The following is a 17,992-nucleotide window of genomic DNA, read 5'->3' as shown; positions in this document are numbered from 1 at the left end:
CCAGCCAGTTGCGCCACAGCTGGGGCCAAGAACATATGACAGCTTTGATTTGGTTTCTGTATGTAGGTTTGTACAGAACCAACCAACTTCGTGCTTGACCCATTCTTCCTGGCTTCTCTGAAACACCTTGTTCTTTCATTCGGCACAATCTGATATCACCATATTGGTTTGGGTCCTGGACAATCATATGTCAATCCAGGACTATCTTTGCAACCAACCAATCACTTTATTGTGATGTCAAGCTTGTGCGTCTAGGAGAAAAGACACAGAAATCATACCACTCTGCAAAACATCTTTTGTTCTGCGCCTCCTTGCTCACACATGAACATATATTTGTTAAAGATGAATTCAAACAGATTTGCCTCATATGAGGGAATCTGATATACAGTAACCACCAGTCAAATGTTTGTTCAGTTTAGATTATTTGAAAAGCAGGGGGAGTATGGTAGAGCACTGGTAGCATTATTGCACAAGGAACAGAAAGTTCCAGGTCAGTTGAATGCTCTCTGGAGGTCATAGTCAGTGTTTTTCTATTATAACTTTAGCTCTAACTTTAGAGCCCACATTTGAACGGGACTGTTTTGCTTTAACAACAAAGAGTTTTTAGCAGTTCCATTGCTAAAATACATCTTGGGAACATTTGGAAATGGGGATGTTAAGGTTCATGGGAGATGGCCTTCAAGCCTTTTGAAATCTTTCATAGAAAATGTTCAGTTTTGTGAAGTCTGATTAGAATGGCCTTATTTATATTGTGTGTGTGTCTGTTTAAAAATAGATGTATGGTAATGATTCTGCTTTTGCAATTCCTACTGAGTAATCTGTTCATAAAAACTGCATTGTTTGCAGAGAAGCAACTGCGTTGTTTCAACAGGCTGAATGTGTGTGTGTGTGTGTGTGTGTGTGTTATTTTTTGTGTATGTGTGACTGTGCCCAGGTACTACTCCTCTCCTTGGTTACCATAGAGTGGTAGCCAGTGACTGAGCATTCTAAGGTGGAAAAATACTGAAGTCCACATAAAATCCACAATATTCAGCAGGCCAGTATCTGGCTAGGTGGGAAAATGGCATCTTATCAGAACACCGCTCTCTGATCTATGGGCGCACAAAGAGTCACATGACCCCCATAGAGTTGTACTGTACATACCAAATTCATTTCCATAGTCTGTAACACTTGGTTCCTGGCTTTGACCTTCCGCCTCATCAAACCTATGGTTTTGATCCCCAAAGTTATCTGTGAAATATGGAATGTAGCATATTAATGTTTGCTTTTGAATTGATCCATGTGATGTGGGTAGCAGTCTGATCATGGTTTCACAATCTAAAGTCACTTGCAAGGAGACTTTGTGCACATCCCAGGTGCTGAACAAAAAAAGTCAAGTTTTTATGAAAAAAGTTCGCTCACTCCTTGGTATTCTTTTTTTTATATCCTTTGTTTGTTTATTTTCTCATTTGGCAGATAAGGTTTCGACCTTGCGGTCTTCCTCAGATTCACTTGCAAACACAGGCTTGGCACATGATCTAAATCACCTGTCTAGAAGGGTGGTCAGCTCAGTGATTCATTAACCCTTCCAGGTACAGCGTACAAGCTTGTGGCTTGACTAAATAAAAAACATAAAACCTTAAACTTTGTACAATAACACAAACAGATGTCTGAAAATACATTAATCTACAATAAAAACATTCATCATGTAAAAAATTCAGTCATCAATGCAAATACTGTTCACAGTCCATATTATCAGTCCATATTAGAGGAAGGGTCTAATGTCCACATCTTCATCGAGCCCCCTTGGGGCCAAAGTTCCCAGGTGGTGGATCCAGAAGGCCTCTCTTTTTAGAAGCTGGTTGTCTGTGTCTCCTCCTCTGCGGTGTTTTTTTACTTGTTCTATCCCTATAAATCCCAAGGTTGAGAGTGGGTGTCCTGATTGATTAAAGTGAACAGCCAGAGGACTCTTTTTATTGTTGTTTCTGATATTACTTATACTATGTCATTTACTACAATCACTTATACTACAATCATTTAACCCTCCATGCTAGTCACTGTTACAAACAGTGCTGCATGCAAGACTTTATTTTTTACTTTTATGAGACAAGGGTACACTTTCATGTAGTCTGATGTTCTTTTTTAATGGCACTGTGCCATGATGCTCCTGTTCCTAAATACGCTGAACTGATTAATTTAGTTCAGGAGAAAAGAGATAAAAGCCCTCCTACACTAAAAGCTGATTAGTTGATTTAGCGAAATAGGCCAATCAGAATGCTGAATAGGCACACACGCACCACCACGCAGAGTTCTTCCTCTTTTCTTTCCCCACCTTTCTTTTTGGCCTCTCTCCTTTTTCTTCTACTTCTGCTACTTATTCTGCTCTTGGGTAGGGCATTCTTCTCCTGGATCTCTCTCTCTCTCTCTTACTTGGTTTCTTTCGCTCTCTATACAAACAGCCAATCAGATGGCAGGATTCTGGGAGCCAATCAGATTGCAGGATTCCAACAGCCAACCAGATTGCAGGATGACCACAGCCAATCAGATTGCAGAATTCCAACAGCCAATCAGATTGCAGGATTCTGGGGGCCAATCAGATTACAGGATTCCAACCGCCAATAATAATGCAGGATTCCAACAACCAATCAGATTGCAGGATTCTGGGAGCCAAATAGGGCGATGGTAGCGTAGTGATTAAGGAGCTGGGCTAGCATGCAGTATCCAGTAAAGTTGTGGGTTCAATTCCCGGCTGCCACCATTGTGCCCTTGAACAAGGCACTTTACTCTAAGTTGCTCCGGGGAGACTGGCCCTTGTAATAATTGACATATGTAAGTTGCAGGATTCTGGGAGCGAATCAAATTGCAGAATTATTACTGCCAATCAGAGTACAGGATTTCAACTCCCAATCAGATTCCAGGATTCCCACTGCCAAGACATTTTATTGGATTCCCCTCAATCGATGGTAAGGCTTCCCCTTGAATTTGGATCTGGAACTTATATTATAACTTCGTTCCTGATCGCCATGCTTCTCAACCTTACTATTCCTGATCACCATGCTTCTATTCTTGATCACCATGTTTCTCAACTTTACCATTCCTGATCACCATGCTTCTTAACTTCTTTGGCTTGAACTTCATTTGGGCCCAAGTTGCCACATCATCGAATGCCTTCAGGATTCATCTTGCTTGCACATGGGTTGCTGTTGCGGGGATCACACTGGAAATAACGAAGCAGCAGCAGTAAGCATAATGCAACGCTCAGACCATAATAAGTTCTATCTCATTCCTAAGTAACACAAACGGTTTGCCTAAACTCACAATTGAATACTCTCACGTTGAAAGTTGAGCCTAGTTCAACACTATCGTTCCGCCAGTGTGACCAGTGTGATCCCTGCCTTAGTGGATTCCCTCCCTGCCGCTGCAATGCGTAGATTCATTCCCTTAATGAACAAGATGTGGGAGATGGTGCAGCCCGTTATGATCCCCTTCTCCAGGTCCTGCCACTCAGTTGTAAAATGTGTGGTCTGGAACCGTAGCTTAGTTAGAGGGGGTTATACTATAAATTAGATATAAATATGTGCAGTGTATTAGCAGTTACTTTATAAGAGCAGAATAAATATGGCTATGTGATATGAACAATGTGGTAAGTAACAAGGGTAGTGGAGAGAACAGTCTGTGGTTGGGGTGAGAACAGTCTTTGATGATGCTGCGCACCTTACGCAAGCATCACTTGCCCTGGATGTCCTTGATGGAGGGGAGTGAGGAACCGGTGATGTGTTGGGGCAGTTTTCACCTCCCTCTGCAGTGCTTTTTGGTCGTGGGCAGAGCAGTTGTCATACCAAACTGTGACACAGTTGGTGAGGATGCTCTCGACGGTGCAGCGGTAGAAGTTCACCAAGATCTGGGGAGACAGGTGGACCTTCTTTAGTCTCCTCAGAAAGAAAGATACTAGTGAGCCTTCTTGATCAGGGTAGAGGTGTTGAGGGTCCAAGAGAGGTTCTCAGGAACTTGAAGCTGGTGACACACTCCACCTCATTCTCGTTGATGAGAATGAGGTGTGCCAGCTTTAGACTTCCTGAAATCCACAATGAGCTCTTTGGTCTTTTTGGTGTTGAGAGCCAGGTTGTTGTAAGTGCACCACAATGTAAGGTTCTGAACCTTCTCCCTGTAGCCAATCACTGTAGTGTCGTCTGCAAACTTGACAATGGTGTTAGAGCCATGTTTAGGTGTACAGTCGTAGGTGAAGAGGGAGTAGAGGAGAGGGCTCAACACACATCCCTGTGGTATGCCGGTGTTCAGGGTGATGGTTGAGGAGGTGTGATTATCTAACCTAACAGACTGAGGTCTGTTGGTTAGGAAGTCCAGAATCCAGTTACAGAGGGAGGTATTGATGCCCAGTTCACTGAGTTTGGTGATCAGTTTGGAGGGGATGATGGTGTTGAATGCTGAACTAAAATCAATTAACAGCATTCTCACATAGGTGTTGCTATTGTCAAGGTGGGACAGGGCAGAGTGAAGTGCCGTAGAGATGGCATCCTCTGTGCTCCTGTTCTGATGGTAGGCGAATTGGAAGGGGTCCAATGAGGGTGGTAAGCAGGTCTTGAGATGGGCTAGGACCAGCCTCTCGAAGCACTTCAATTTCAATTTCAATTTAATTTCACTTATAGAGCGCCAAAACATTACACATGTCTCATGGCGCTTTACAGAATGTTAGACAATCAGAGAAATTATCCTCAATCCTTAGCTTAGTTGTGCTTGGCTGTCTTGATGCCCCTTTTCAGGTCAGCCCTGGATGAGCTATAGGCTTGAGTATGATCTAAATGCGATGTCTCATGCCTTCAGCAGGAGGGAAACAAGTAGGCTGACAGCCTAGGCTACAAACACAGGATTTGTACTGTACCTTCACAATTGTTAGGATGAACACGCAAAATGGTGTCATGTAAGGACACTGTTCATGTTGCACAGCACTTGTCATGACATTTTTAGTCTGTTAAGGCATAAAGGTACAGTTTAGAATATTCCCCCATAAGCTAGCGTGTTAGCACTTTGGCTGCTTTAGCTGTTAGCCGGCTAACTCGTGTCAGGCAGCACTGATTTGTTTCATGTTTTTTCTGACCGACAGTATTCCGTGAACATAATCAACTGAGCTCCTTATTAAAATTGGCTGGATTTCTCCTTTAAATTATGTTGTTTGTTGCTTCTACCCATGTTATCTCCAGTGGTTCAACAGTTTCACTTGTGCAGATGCACACACACATTGAATGAACAATCACACCACAACCCCCTAATGCTATGTCTCTTTATTTGATAACCGTATTTTCTAATCTGGAAATGTTTAGTTTATTTTTCTTTCGGTCCACGATTCCATGATACCATTCAATTGTGTCGCAAATTATCTGCGGACCAGCAATCTCCTCGTCGAGGAGGCCCTAACCCTGCAGATCATAGACAGATAAAGCAGGCTCTGGGAACAGAACACAGTTGCATGTCCAGTGTAGCCATGAGTCTTTCTATATAGAAAATGTCAAGTGTCTTGGTGAGGTTCGGGGGTGGGGGTTCGACCCCCACTTCCAACGTCACTGGTGCCAGGACAGAAAATAATATTTTGCATTCGACATTCAGGAGAGAAATGGTTTGGATTTCACATTGGTTTCACATTATATATCTAATTAAGAAGACCTTTGTGTCTCTGAACAGATTCGTTTGTAGAAGTCTTTTGAGTATTAAACATTTGCATGGATGTGAGGGTATTTGGATAGACTAAATTAGTAAGTCAGAGATTTGTAACTATATTGTCCATGTGTTTTTGTATGTGTATGTGTATTTGGTATTTTATTTTATGGTTATACACATGGTTATTTATTTTATTTTATATTCTCAACTGCTCTTCCTCTGCTGTCACATTTTAAGATGCTTCTGAATTGAGAAGGCCAGTTGAATGGCAATTGGTTAATGCAATTTGATGTTTATGGAGAGGATTTAAGACACTCTCTGTGTTTGTGAGAGTGTGAGCAGCTATTGTTCTGATGCTCTCTCTCTCTGTCTGTCACAGACACACACCCTGAAGTCACTTGGGTTAATGAATCCAACAATGCCATCAATATTAATTGAGTACACTAAGCACAAGATTAGTGCTAGAAGCAAAATGGACAGAAACACACACAACCACACACAGTGCATGCACTTTCTCTGACTTCTCATTATTCCCAATGGTTTCAACGAAGTTAATCAGAGAAGACAGGGGTCTCAGTTGCCCCTGAGTGTGATCTCTCCTCTCAATCTTCCTCTTTCACTATCAAAACGATCTCTCTTAACTGCATTACATTAATACACAGAATTAGATGGTATAATCCCTTGTGCCAAAATCCAAGGTAAAAACACATTCAGAAGCCCCTACCCAAATGAACTTAAAAAATCGCGCTAACCACCAATCTGGTCACAAACACAAGACAAATGGCCCATCTAACAGCAGTATACAGTATGCAGCATGTCATTAGGATTATCAAGTGGGCACCATCATTCACCGATGTTTCATTAAGTTAAGCCCACGACACCTCATGGAGGCTTAACAGTGAAACCAGCATCCTGGAGACACTCCCCTCCATGCTGCAACCATATTTTACCACATTGAAATATCCAATATCCCAGATACTCTTAACCAGCCTACACTGTAAAACCTAGGAAGTTAACTTAACTCAAATTATTTGAGGAAACCGAATGCCTTGAACCATTTGAGTTTGGTAAGTGTAAATAAGTCATTCAACTGAGTTATGAGTACATGTGTATTTTGTGTTGGGATAACTTACAGGAGTCAAGTAAACTATATTAATTTCAACTCGAAATATTTGCTTTCCACTCATTTCAATTAAGCAATTATGACCAGTAAGAATTACATAAGAATGACAGAAATTAACTATCTGAACACTACCTTTTCTGTTTGAGCAGTGGCTAATATCAATAGAGTGAATGTACTACTCAATCCATTTAACAAAACTGATTGCCTTAAACCATTTAATTTACTGTAACTTATTAAAAATATGTATCAGGAGACGGAAATATATTAAATCTATTTATTATTTGGATAATTTGCCATACAAAAACACAGCACAGGTGATGACAGATTCTGTATTTAACAACATTTTACATTTTAAATAAAAACAAATCACAAGTTTTTTGTTAGCCCCCCCCCCCCCCCCCAACCAGTTCAACCAGTTCAACCAGTTGATAAACCAAAAAAGGACACAAGTATACAAAGGTATTAGACAAAGCCTAAATCTCTCCACAAAAGCAGGCAACAAAAAAATAATAAATCACAGGCATGTCTTAAAATGCAACTGTTAGATGTTTAAGTACATGTACTGTACTCAAGCTTAAAACCTCTCAGATTGACCTACAGCTCACATATTTAGACCAGAACAGAATGGCTTTAAACAGAGCCAAATGACAAACTTTAATAACAAGTCCAACTGTATTCCAATTCGAACTTCTCCGAAATGTAACATAAAAGTGTTTCTTTACTCAGAATGAGGTAGGGATACGAGTAAACAGAACAAAAAAGTGCAACTTTGTCTGCATCCTCCTTTGAGTGAGTGAATGAGAGTGTGTGTGTACACGCATGATGTCCTGTGTGTGTGTGCGCATGATGTCCTGTGGGTGTACATGCATGTCGTCCTGCGTGTGTGTGTGTACACGTATGTTATCCTGTGTGTGTGTGTGTGTGTGTCCATGCATGTCATCCAGTGTGTGTGTGTGTGTGCGAATGATGTCGTGTGTGTGTGCGCAGCTGTGGCCTACTGGTTAGCGCTTCGGACTTGTTACTGGAGGGTTGCCGGTTCGAACCCCGACCAGTAGGCACGGCTGAAGCAAGGCACCTAACCCCTCACTGCTCCTCGAGCGCCGCTGTTGTTGCTGGCAGCTCACTGTGCCGGGATTAGTGTGTGCTTCACCTCACTGTGTGTACACTGTGTGCTGAGTGTTTCACTAATTCACGGATTGGGATAAATGCAGAGACCAAATTTCCCTCACGGGATCAAAATAGTATATATACTTACTTATACTGATGTCCTGTGTGTGTGTGTGTGTGTGCATGATGTCCTGTGTGTGTGTGTGTGTGTGTGTGTGTGTGCGCGCATGACGTCCTGTGTGTGTGTACACGCATGTCATCCTGTGTGTGTGTGTGCGCATGTCATCCTGTGTGTGTGTGCATGATGTCCTGTGTGTGTGTGTGTGTGTGTGCACATGATGTTGTGTGTGTGTGTGTGTGTGCGCGCATGATGTCGTGTGTGTGTGCGCGCATGATGTCCTGTGTGTGTGTGCGCATGATGTCCTGTGTGTGTGTGTGTGTGTGCGTGCATGATGTCCTGTGTGTGTGTACACGCATGTCATCCTGTGTGTGTGTGTGCGCATGATGTCCTGTGTGTGTGTGTACACGCATGTCATCCTGTGCGTGTGTGTGCGCATGATGTCTCGTGTGTGTGTGTGTGTACACATGCATGTCATCCTGTGTGTGTGTGAATGATGTAGTGTGTGTGTGCGCTCATGATGTCCTGTGTGTGTGTGTACACACGTCATCCTGTGTGTGTGTGCGTATGATGTCCCGTCTGTGTGTGTGTACATGCATGTCATCCTGTGTGTGTGTGCGCATGATGTCATCCTGTGTGTGTGTGAATGATGTAGTGTGTGTGTGTGCGCGCATGATGTCCTGTGTGTGTGTGTATACACGCATGTCATCCTGTGTGTGTGTGCGCATGATGTCCCGTGTGTGTGTGTGTGTACATGCATGTCATCCTGTGTGTGTGTGTGTGTGCGCATGATGTCCCGTGTGTGTGTGTGTGTACATGCATGTCATCCTGTGTGTGTGTGAATGATGTTGTGTGTGTGTGTGTGCGCATGATGTCCTGTGTATGTGTGTACACGCATATCATCCTGTGTGTGTGTGCGCGCATGATGTCCTGTGTGTGTGTGCGCATGTCTACCTGTGGTTGTGTGTGTGTGTGTGTGTGTGCGCATGTCATCCTGTGTGTCTGTGTGTGTGTGTGTGCATGATGTCCTGTGTGTGTGTGTGCGCATTATGTCCTGTGTGTGTGTGCGCATGATGTCCTGTGTGTGTGTACACATGCATGATGTCCTGTGTGTGTGTACACAAATGATAATCACTGAGTTCCAATTAATTTTTCAATGACTGTAATTTCGCCTTCAGCTGATTCCTCCCATCATCTAAATTCAGCAGCACAATCTGTATGAATTCAAAGAACCCCCTCAATTTGGAGGGTACTGCAGATGAAGAGCATACATAAGGCCAAACAAATTGACAAGGGCATCTGCCCAAAATCTATGGGTTTGTACAACCTTATCCTCAATGATAATGGCTACCTGTTGAGCACGGAAAGGAACAAGCCCTAGTGTGTCCTCATCTGTGATTGCCAACAGCGCGACTGCTCCTGCTTGGTTCTCATTAAAGTCTTCTTCCTGAAAATGTTGCAAATACACATGTTTTATCAAATACACATAATTATCAAATACACTATTATTCATAGAAGTGTGAATGTGTGTGTGTGAGAATGAATTTGTATGTGAGAGGAGCTAGTGTCTGTCTAAGTTTATGTGTGTACATGAGACACTGTACGTGTGAGTGTTATGTTGTTTTGGGAGAGTGGCAGGAAAGGAATGCACAGGTGAAAATTAGTGGAAAGCAAGTGAGGCTGAGGCCTTTGTAAAATCAGAGCTATAGGCCATAACTTGCAACTTTTGAATATCTCGGAAGAGTCTTCCCGCAGGTAGAGTGACAAACTGAATAGTACTGCTGTTCTTGCTGCCTGAATATCATTTTTATCCTGTTGGACAGAAAGGGTATTTTGTGAATTTGCACACTGTATGTAGTACATAAAATAGAACAGTGTATATTAGTGCATACATATTCCAAAAATTACAATTAAGTATGGGAAAGAGACATAAGAGAGAGGATGAGAGGGAAAACAAAGTTTCTGTATCAGATAGACATATAGAAAGAGCTAGTGATGGAGAGAAAAGAAGATGTTGTTTAAGATGGATAGATAGATATAGGAGAGAGGAGGAGAAAGAAGGAAAGACGTTTCTGATAGAGAAAGACAGATTTAAATGTTTCTACTAGATGGATAGATAAATGTATAGATGGGAGAGAGAACAGAAGGGGGAGAAAGAAGCTTCTGTATCACAGAGATATATAGAGTACGAGTGATAGAGAGAAAGGAAGATGTTTAGGTTAGATAGCTAATTGAAAGTATCTGCATAACAACAGTACAGTACAACATACCAATCATCAACCATTGAATAATGATAACCTGCATACTGTAGTCAGACAGAAGATCAGCCATTTTTTGCCCTAGAACCGCCAGACCGTTTCTGCTTGAACAGCTTGAACAGCTGTGATGTGTGCTTATCCAGCGACCCAAAAAACGAGAATGACAGGTTCTGGTTGGTGATGCGATGAAACTCCTTGTATAGCTGTGTAAAAACAACAAACATCAAACAGATTAGACAACAATTCCAATAATTCATGACTATAATTCTAACAGATCATCAGCTCTTCACTTACTTGGGCCTCACTAACGAGGGCAGACCATCGAGTTTTGACCTCATCTATGGGCAGTCTAGAGTGGATGATATCCTCATGTCTCAGTGCAAAGGTGCGGTGCATTATCAAGTAGATGAGTGCTGCACCCTGTTCAGCAGGAACCTTTTGGGACTCACAAATTAGTTCCATCCTCTGAGCTTCCAGACTATCCCTGCTTTATCCTGAGGGATAATTTGGCAGGAAGTTGACTTCTCCTCTTCTGGGTCGTTTAATGTCAGAACGGGATGGTACCGCCCCACAACTGTTCCGACTGCGTTTCCCTGTGCGTTGCATTGACCATTACATCTTTTATGCCAGCTCTGCTCAATGGCGATAATTCCCCACTTTAAAGCGTGAACTGTTTTTCCAGCCGTCATAACCGGAGCCCTTCTCCTTCAGGCAAGGGTGTTTTGACACCAATGCTTTTGCAGCCTTCCCTACTTGTTTACCACTTGGGTAGGCTGAATATTTATATAATTCAGAAGCCATACATTCCAATATGTTATGCTTTTGGTCTTTGGTTAGTTAGTGGGTTTGATCCAGCAAGCCCTCTATTGTTCTTCTTAAGTTTACTTTATTAGTGGGTTTGATCCAGCAAGACCACTATTGTTCTTCTTAAGTGTTCTATTAGTGGGTTTGATCCGGCAAGCCCACTATTGTTCTTCTTAAGTTTTCTTTATTTAGTGGGTTTGATCCAGCAAGCCGGAGCAAGCCCACTATTGTTCTTCTTAAGTTTTCTTATTAGTGCATTTGATCCAGCAAGCCCACAGCATGGCAAAGTTCCTCGGAAACGCAATTCTAGTTAGTGGGTTTGATCCAGCAAGCCCACTATTGTTCTTCTTAAGTTTACTTATTAGTGGGTTTGATCCAGCAAGACCACAGCATGGCGAAGCATGGGAAGCATGGGAATCTTCCTATTCACCCACTTTTTCTACCGACTACTGCTCCTAGACCGTTTGAGCTATCGACGCGGTTCAAACTCCAAAAATTCAGGCCCGAACCGGTGTAGGGAGCTTGTTACTTTCGTGTTGCTGGCCCTTATCGTTTTCGCGTTATTCCCGTTTTTCGGCCCCATTGAAATGAATGGCGGAATGTTCAGGATTTTCTAATTTCGATTATGACATCACAGCTCTAATTGTTTAAGCTTGCACCTGGCAGAGTTCTAAGACACCTGGCAGCTGGCTAATGGGCTAGGCTGGGCTGTCTGAAGTCCAGTTCAATGCCTTGCCAGCACCAGTTGTAAAGGTCATGTAAAAAAAGAGAGCTTCGCGCTTCGAAAAAAAGAGAGCTTCGCGCTTGCCATCTGTAGGAGCCAATTTCAATTTTAAACCCTATTGAACTGAAAGACTCTTAGATTGCTTGAGATTCATTAGCTTCTGTATGGAGCTTTTATTTTGACATGGTCCTAGGTCACCTGGTCACTTCAAGATGGCGTCTTCCATGTGGTTTAGTCAGTCTTAGTTAGACAATGGAAGATGCTGGACACAAATAGTTTTTTACAGCTTGAAGTTTGTAGCTTGAAGCTTGAATCTGGATAGTTTGAATCTTGACCATTATTGAAGCTTTAGAGTTGAACATTTAATTTAAACACCTTTTGGAATACCCTTTGGAATACCCCCTTCCCTTTGGATTATTGAACTGCTGTATCTACATCACTGCGTACCATCTGCTTGCCTGCCTGCTGTACCTCCCTCCCTGCCTTTCTGCCCTTCCTGCCCTTCCTGCCCTCCTGCCTGCATATCTGCCTGCCTAACATCTTGCTTGCCTGCCGGACTGCTTGCATGATCTCTCCCTGCCATTGAACACGGGTATGAGCAACTGCCGTACACAGTGTTAAGTAAGCGTGTAATACTCTAAACAGCATCTAAACTGGACTTTGAACATTTTTTGACCAAACATTAGTAAAAAACTATATTTGGAGTGCTTACAACTAGATTGGACTTGGAATTATTTGAACTGGAATTGTTTGTTTGGAGTTTGGATTTCAATTGTCACTGTATGGACTGTGCTTCACCTCTGCTGCAACTCCCTTTATCTCTCTGCATTTGGATGTGTTGAAATTGCTATTATTGGAACTGTGTGCTTTACCTGTGTTGCAACTTGCTGCTCTGGATTGTTGAATTTTGACGCCATATTTGAACTCCTTGTGGCCGTGTATTGTGTTTTGCTGTGTGCTTATGCCTTATATGTCTCAATCAATGTCGGTTGTGGTAGTGCCTGATTCTCAGACTGAGGCTACGGACATAGCCATCACCATGGAAAAGAAATTAAGCCAGTTCATTGCAACCCGAAAGGGAAAATTGGGTGTTTGTACCCGCAAACAAAATGAATTAAAAGAACTTATGGCCAAAGGCAATGATGCTGATGTGGAAAAAGGTGTTCAAGATTTGCTACATGCTTTGGATGAATTTGAGAAAGCTCATGTGTCTGTGCAGCAGCTGATAATTGATGAGGAAAAGGAAAATGACCATGCTAACTGTTATGAGCCCAAAAAGAGCACCTTCATGTCATTTTTAACCCTTTAGGCGCCAGAGGTTTTTTCCGAAACGATAAATTTTGACATCTTCATTTCAAAAGGCTATATCTTAAAAGTGATAAGAGATAGAGACTTTCTGTAAATTAGAGAAATATTAAGGATGACCCAAAGTTTATGTAGAGATTAAATGTTTATCTAATTTGCATATTATGACGTCATATGGTGGCGGCCATCTTGGATTATAGAATTTTCATGAAAAGTCGCATGTTTGAATGATAAAATGCACCACTTCTTTCCCCCCAAAATGTCCCTCACCTTCTGTATGCTATATTGCACAATACTGAATGCTCAGGTAAATAGTAAGTAGTGAACAAACTGTAGTAAATCATTACTAATAAATGGCCGAAACAAACCAAATGCATGTAGCGGTAGACTGGCCTTTTGCTGTAGAGATTTTCCATTTACTACATACAGTAGGCACTCTGATTCCATGTATGGGGCACATATAGATTATTCAGATGACACACAAACACAAGTAGACAAGACCTGTTTAGTTCAAAAGCTCATTTGCCACGGCAAGGCACAGATCAGGAGTGAGATGACGAGACAAGACAAGAGACAATGTTAGTATTTTTTTTCTTTTTGTTGTTTTTGTTGATGTTTTTTTTCTTAGCTGACAAAGACACACACATCACAAGGACATGAACACACAAAAAGGAACACATAGTGTATGTCCTAAATGATCAGGGAAATAGATAGCAAATCAACAGTGTAAATCATTACTAATAAATGACATTTTTTTTTTTTTATGTAGCAGGCCTTTTGCTGTAGAGATAATGACTCCCTATCCCTATCCATACAGGGCCGGCATTCCCATCATTTTGTGATAGACTATGCATGACCTAGTGTGTGTGTGTGTGTGTGTGTGTGTGGGTGTGTGGGTGTGTGGGAGGGAGAGGGAGAGAGCGTGTCACCACCTCCACCATGTGAGCAGCATGGCCAGATCTGCCTCGCGCGCGCCGAGTGGAGAGAATTTGCGCAGCTCGGACTAGGCCTACTGTCATTCTCATTGCGACTCCCCACACTGCCACTACGTTTCCCCCTAACTCTCCTATGAGCACTTCGACCTCGTCTAACATACCCAGTCGCATTAGACAAAGACTCCACCACGTTACTGTCGCCGCGATTGTGGAGAGGCAAAAGACCGAAGCTAGCGCTATTAGGCTACCTCCAGCCTTGTTCGCCACACCACTAACACCCTGCTAACTTCCCGATGAACACTCCGAACCCGTGAAACATTATTCCCATCAGTGACATTGGGCAAACGATTCAACGTTTGTGCTTGGTGTAAGCTAAACTATGGAGTAAACTCTCACTTTGTCCAGCTGCATCATTGAAGGCAGGGACGCATCTGAAGCCTTACTAAACGAATCACCGTCATTTCCTGAAGGCAGATATTCCCCTTCAGAATCAGGGTCCGCGAATAGAAGACCCAACACTTCATTTCAGGTAAACTTTTTTGATGCCATTAGACGATAATCTAATGCAAATACTCGCTAACGTTGACAATATCGCTCTGACTAAGTGGCTCACACGCACACTAGCTCCGGTATTGCACGCACTGATTCAATGCGCTGTAGCTCAAAAGTTTTGTTTAAACCATGACCTTTTTCGGACTCGGGGATGACGTATGACATGTCTGCCACCTAGTGGAGTGGATGTCGAACGAAATATGACACCCTATTTGACTAAATCGGCCGTTTTATTCAGTACCGCATCTTGTCGAGTAAACTCGACAGTGGCGCCTAGAGGGTTAAAGGATGTTGAAACATGGAAAAGCAACTCAGCTGAACCCCAGCCAATTGTTACACCCTTGGACAGCATTTCAAATGTGTCAAGGAAATCAAAGAGATCTGGACACTCTTCAAAATCTGGTGCTTCTTCAATATCATCAGTACGCATGAAAGCTGAAGCTGAAAAAGCAGCTATTATGGAACGTGCTGCTGGACTTGAAAAGAAACACGCTCTGGAAGTGAAAAAGGTGCAACTGCAAAATGCAATAGAACAAAATGCTCTACAAACTGACTTAGCTGCTGCAAATGCCAAGGTCCAAGTTCTTGAGAGTTTTGAGAAGCAACTTGAGAGTGCTTTCCTCCGGTCTGTATATCCGGCAAAGCAACCCGAAGATGGCATGAATTCTTATCTGAAGGCACAAGGCAAACAACTAAAGGAAACTTTCTTGGATACAGAGCCATCAATTGAATATGCAAACATACACGGGATTCCAAAAACTCCACTTCAGCTTCTTACGGCTAAACAAAAACAGTTTGACTTTTATCCGTCAATGGCAGAAGAAGCCTCACATCAACCAGCCACAACTGCCGCTACCTCTGTTCCAACGGCAACAGCTACGTCATCTACCCCATCACCACAAACAATATTCACAAATGCAAATAGTGGCTTGAATGATATTGCAAAACTTATTGTTCAACAGCAAAGGTTGTCTTTACTTCCCAGCAGGGACATCCCTGTTTTTGATGGAGAGCCTTTGAATTTTAGGCCCTTCATGCAAGCATTTATGCATGGAATTGAAAATAAGACCATCAGTAACCAGGACCGCTTGTATTACTTGGAGCAATACACCTCTGGCCAACCAAGAGATTTGGTCAGGAGTTGTCTACACATGGATGCTCATGAGGGATATGAAGAGGCAAAAAGACTGTTGGATTATCACTTTGGTGATGAAATAAAACTCACTAGTGCATACATGGAAAAGGCCTTAAACTGGAGCACCATTAAACCTGAGGATGGAAAGGCATTATCAAGTTTTGCACTGTTTCTACGAGGATGTTGCAATCTGTCACAGAACCTGACTGGCATGGAGGAGCTCAACTTACCCTCTAACCTACGGCTTCTTGTTTCAAAGCTCCCCCACAAGTTAAAGGAAAAATGGAGGTCTTTAGCCTTTGATATCCTAGAACATAGGAAAAGAAGAGCCACTTTCTTTGATCTGGTTAACTTCATTGAGAAGCAGGCCAGAATCATGCAAGATCCTCTTTTTGGTGATATACATCAACCAGTCCCCACCAAGAAGGTGTATCAAAGCAAGTCTGTTCCAGATTCCAAATTGTCTTTGGTATTCATTTTAAAAGGCAGTAGCTTTGCAACTACTGTAGCAGACGCACCAGTTAGAACTGAAATTCTCACACAGGAGAAATTAAAGGTGCAAAGTAATGACAAATCTGTCACTTCAAATGAGTGTCCCATTTGCAATGGTATACATGTCACTGATTCTTGTGCAGAGTTGCTATCCAAGTCTCATAATGACCGTGTAGGATTGCTGAAGGCAAAGGGTATTTGCTTTGGCTGTTTGGTTAAGGGCCATATGAGTAGAGACTGTAAGAGACGAATCACCTGTGCAGTGTGTTCCAAGAAACATCCGAGCATCCTGCACATTCAGAAGTCTGATGGTGAATTCATGAAGATGGAAAGGAGTGCCAGTGGATCTCAGAAGGCCGTGAGCAGTGGACTAGTCTCGCTGGAAAAGAAAGGCCTTGGATCAAGTGATCACTGCACGCTGGCAGTTGTACCTGTTCAAGTGAAACTAAGTAACTCGGACCACATTGTCCAAACTTATGCATTTCTTGATCCAGGTAGTTCTGCCTCATTTTGTACTGAAAATCTCAGAATGCAAAGGGTAAACAGCACAGGATACTTCTGCGTACTATGGGCCAGGAGAAACCCATTGATAACCTGGTCATCAAAGGTTTAGAAGTAAGCAGTCTGGAAGGGAAAGACTTCTATGAGTTGCCTGATGTTTACACCCAAGAAGAAATCCCAGTCAGCAAAGATCATATCCCAAGACAAAAGGATGTGGAGAAATGGCCACATTTGAAAGATGTGTACTTACCGAGTATCAATGCAGACATTGACCTACTGATTGGAATGAATGTGCCCAAGCTTATGGAACCGTGGAGGATAATAAATAGCACAGGCAATGGGCCTTTTGCAATTAGAACCTTGCTCGGCTGGGTAGTGAATGGTCTCCTCCATGGTGAGCACACTTGTCTCAATACGCAAGGAAAGCCATATGTTTATGCCAACCGGATTTCTATTGAAGATGTGAATGAACTCCTGATCCGGCAATTCAACCATGACTTCCCTGAGAACAGCTACGAGAAGGTAGAGATGTCTCAAGAGGACCTGCGGTTTCTGCAGGTAATGGACACATCTGCAAAGCATAAGGATGGACACTATCAGTTGCCACTGCCATTCAAAAGAGATCCTGACATGCCCAACAACCGGCAGATGGCGGAGCAAAGAGCAGTATCTCTAAAGAGGAAGCTGAGCAAGGACAAAACCTTTCAGGATGAGTACAGACTGTTCATGGATACCATTCTGCAGTGTAGGCATGCTGAGCTTGTACCTAAGGATGAGCTTGAATTAAAAAATGGCAAGGGTTGGTACATACCTCATCATGGGGTCCGTCATCCTAAAAAAGGAACTTTGCGGGTAGTCTTTGACTGTTCTGCATCGTATCAAGGAACATCTCTCAACAATGAGCTTATACAGGGCCCAAACCTGACAAACTCTTTGATTGGAGTCCTGTTGCGCTTTCGCCATGAGAGTGTAGTTCTGTTGGCTGATGTCGAAGATGTATCACCAGGTCAAGATCCCACCAGAGAACGTTGACTTCCTTCGCTTCTTGTGGTGGAAGGATGGAGATGTCACTCAACCCCTCATGGAGTATAGGATGATAGTTCATCTATTTGGAGCAACATCATCAGCTAGTTGTGCCAGCTACGCCCTAAGAAGGACCGCTGAAGACAACAAAGACAACTTCTCAGCTGAAGCAGTGAGCACTGTTTTGAACCACTTTTATGTGGATGATTTGCTAAAGTCAGTGAACACACAGGCCCACGCAGTTAGCTTGTACCAGGAACTGA

The 17,992-nt window shown here is 42.7% G+C and overlaps 1 long non-coding RNA gene across 1 annotated transcript; it reads right to left on the bottom strand.

Moving 5' to 3' along the window:
* Positions 1 to 9,744: 9,744 nt before the first annotated feature.
* Positions 9,745 to 10,958, bottom strand: LOC121719855. The gene is made up of 3 exons (XR_006034389.1): positions 10,553 to 10,958; positions 10,299 to 10,461; positions 9,745 to 9,812 (listed from the first exon to the last, which is right to left on the bottom strand). It is a non-coding gene; the product is annotated as an uncharacterized LOC121719855 (long non-coding RNA).
* Positions 10,959 to 17,992: the final 7,034 nt, after the last annotated feature.

Source organism: Alosa sapidissima, chromosome 9 (assembly GCF_018492685.1).
Source record: "Alosa sapidissima isolate fAloSap1 chromosome 9, fAloSap1.pri, whole genome shotgun sequence".
Taxonomy (NCBI): Eukaryota; Metazoa; Chordata; class Actinopteri; order Clupeiformes; family Clupeidae; genus Alosa; species Alosa sapidissima.
This window is presented reverse-complemented; position numbering and strand designations above follow the sequence as displayed.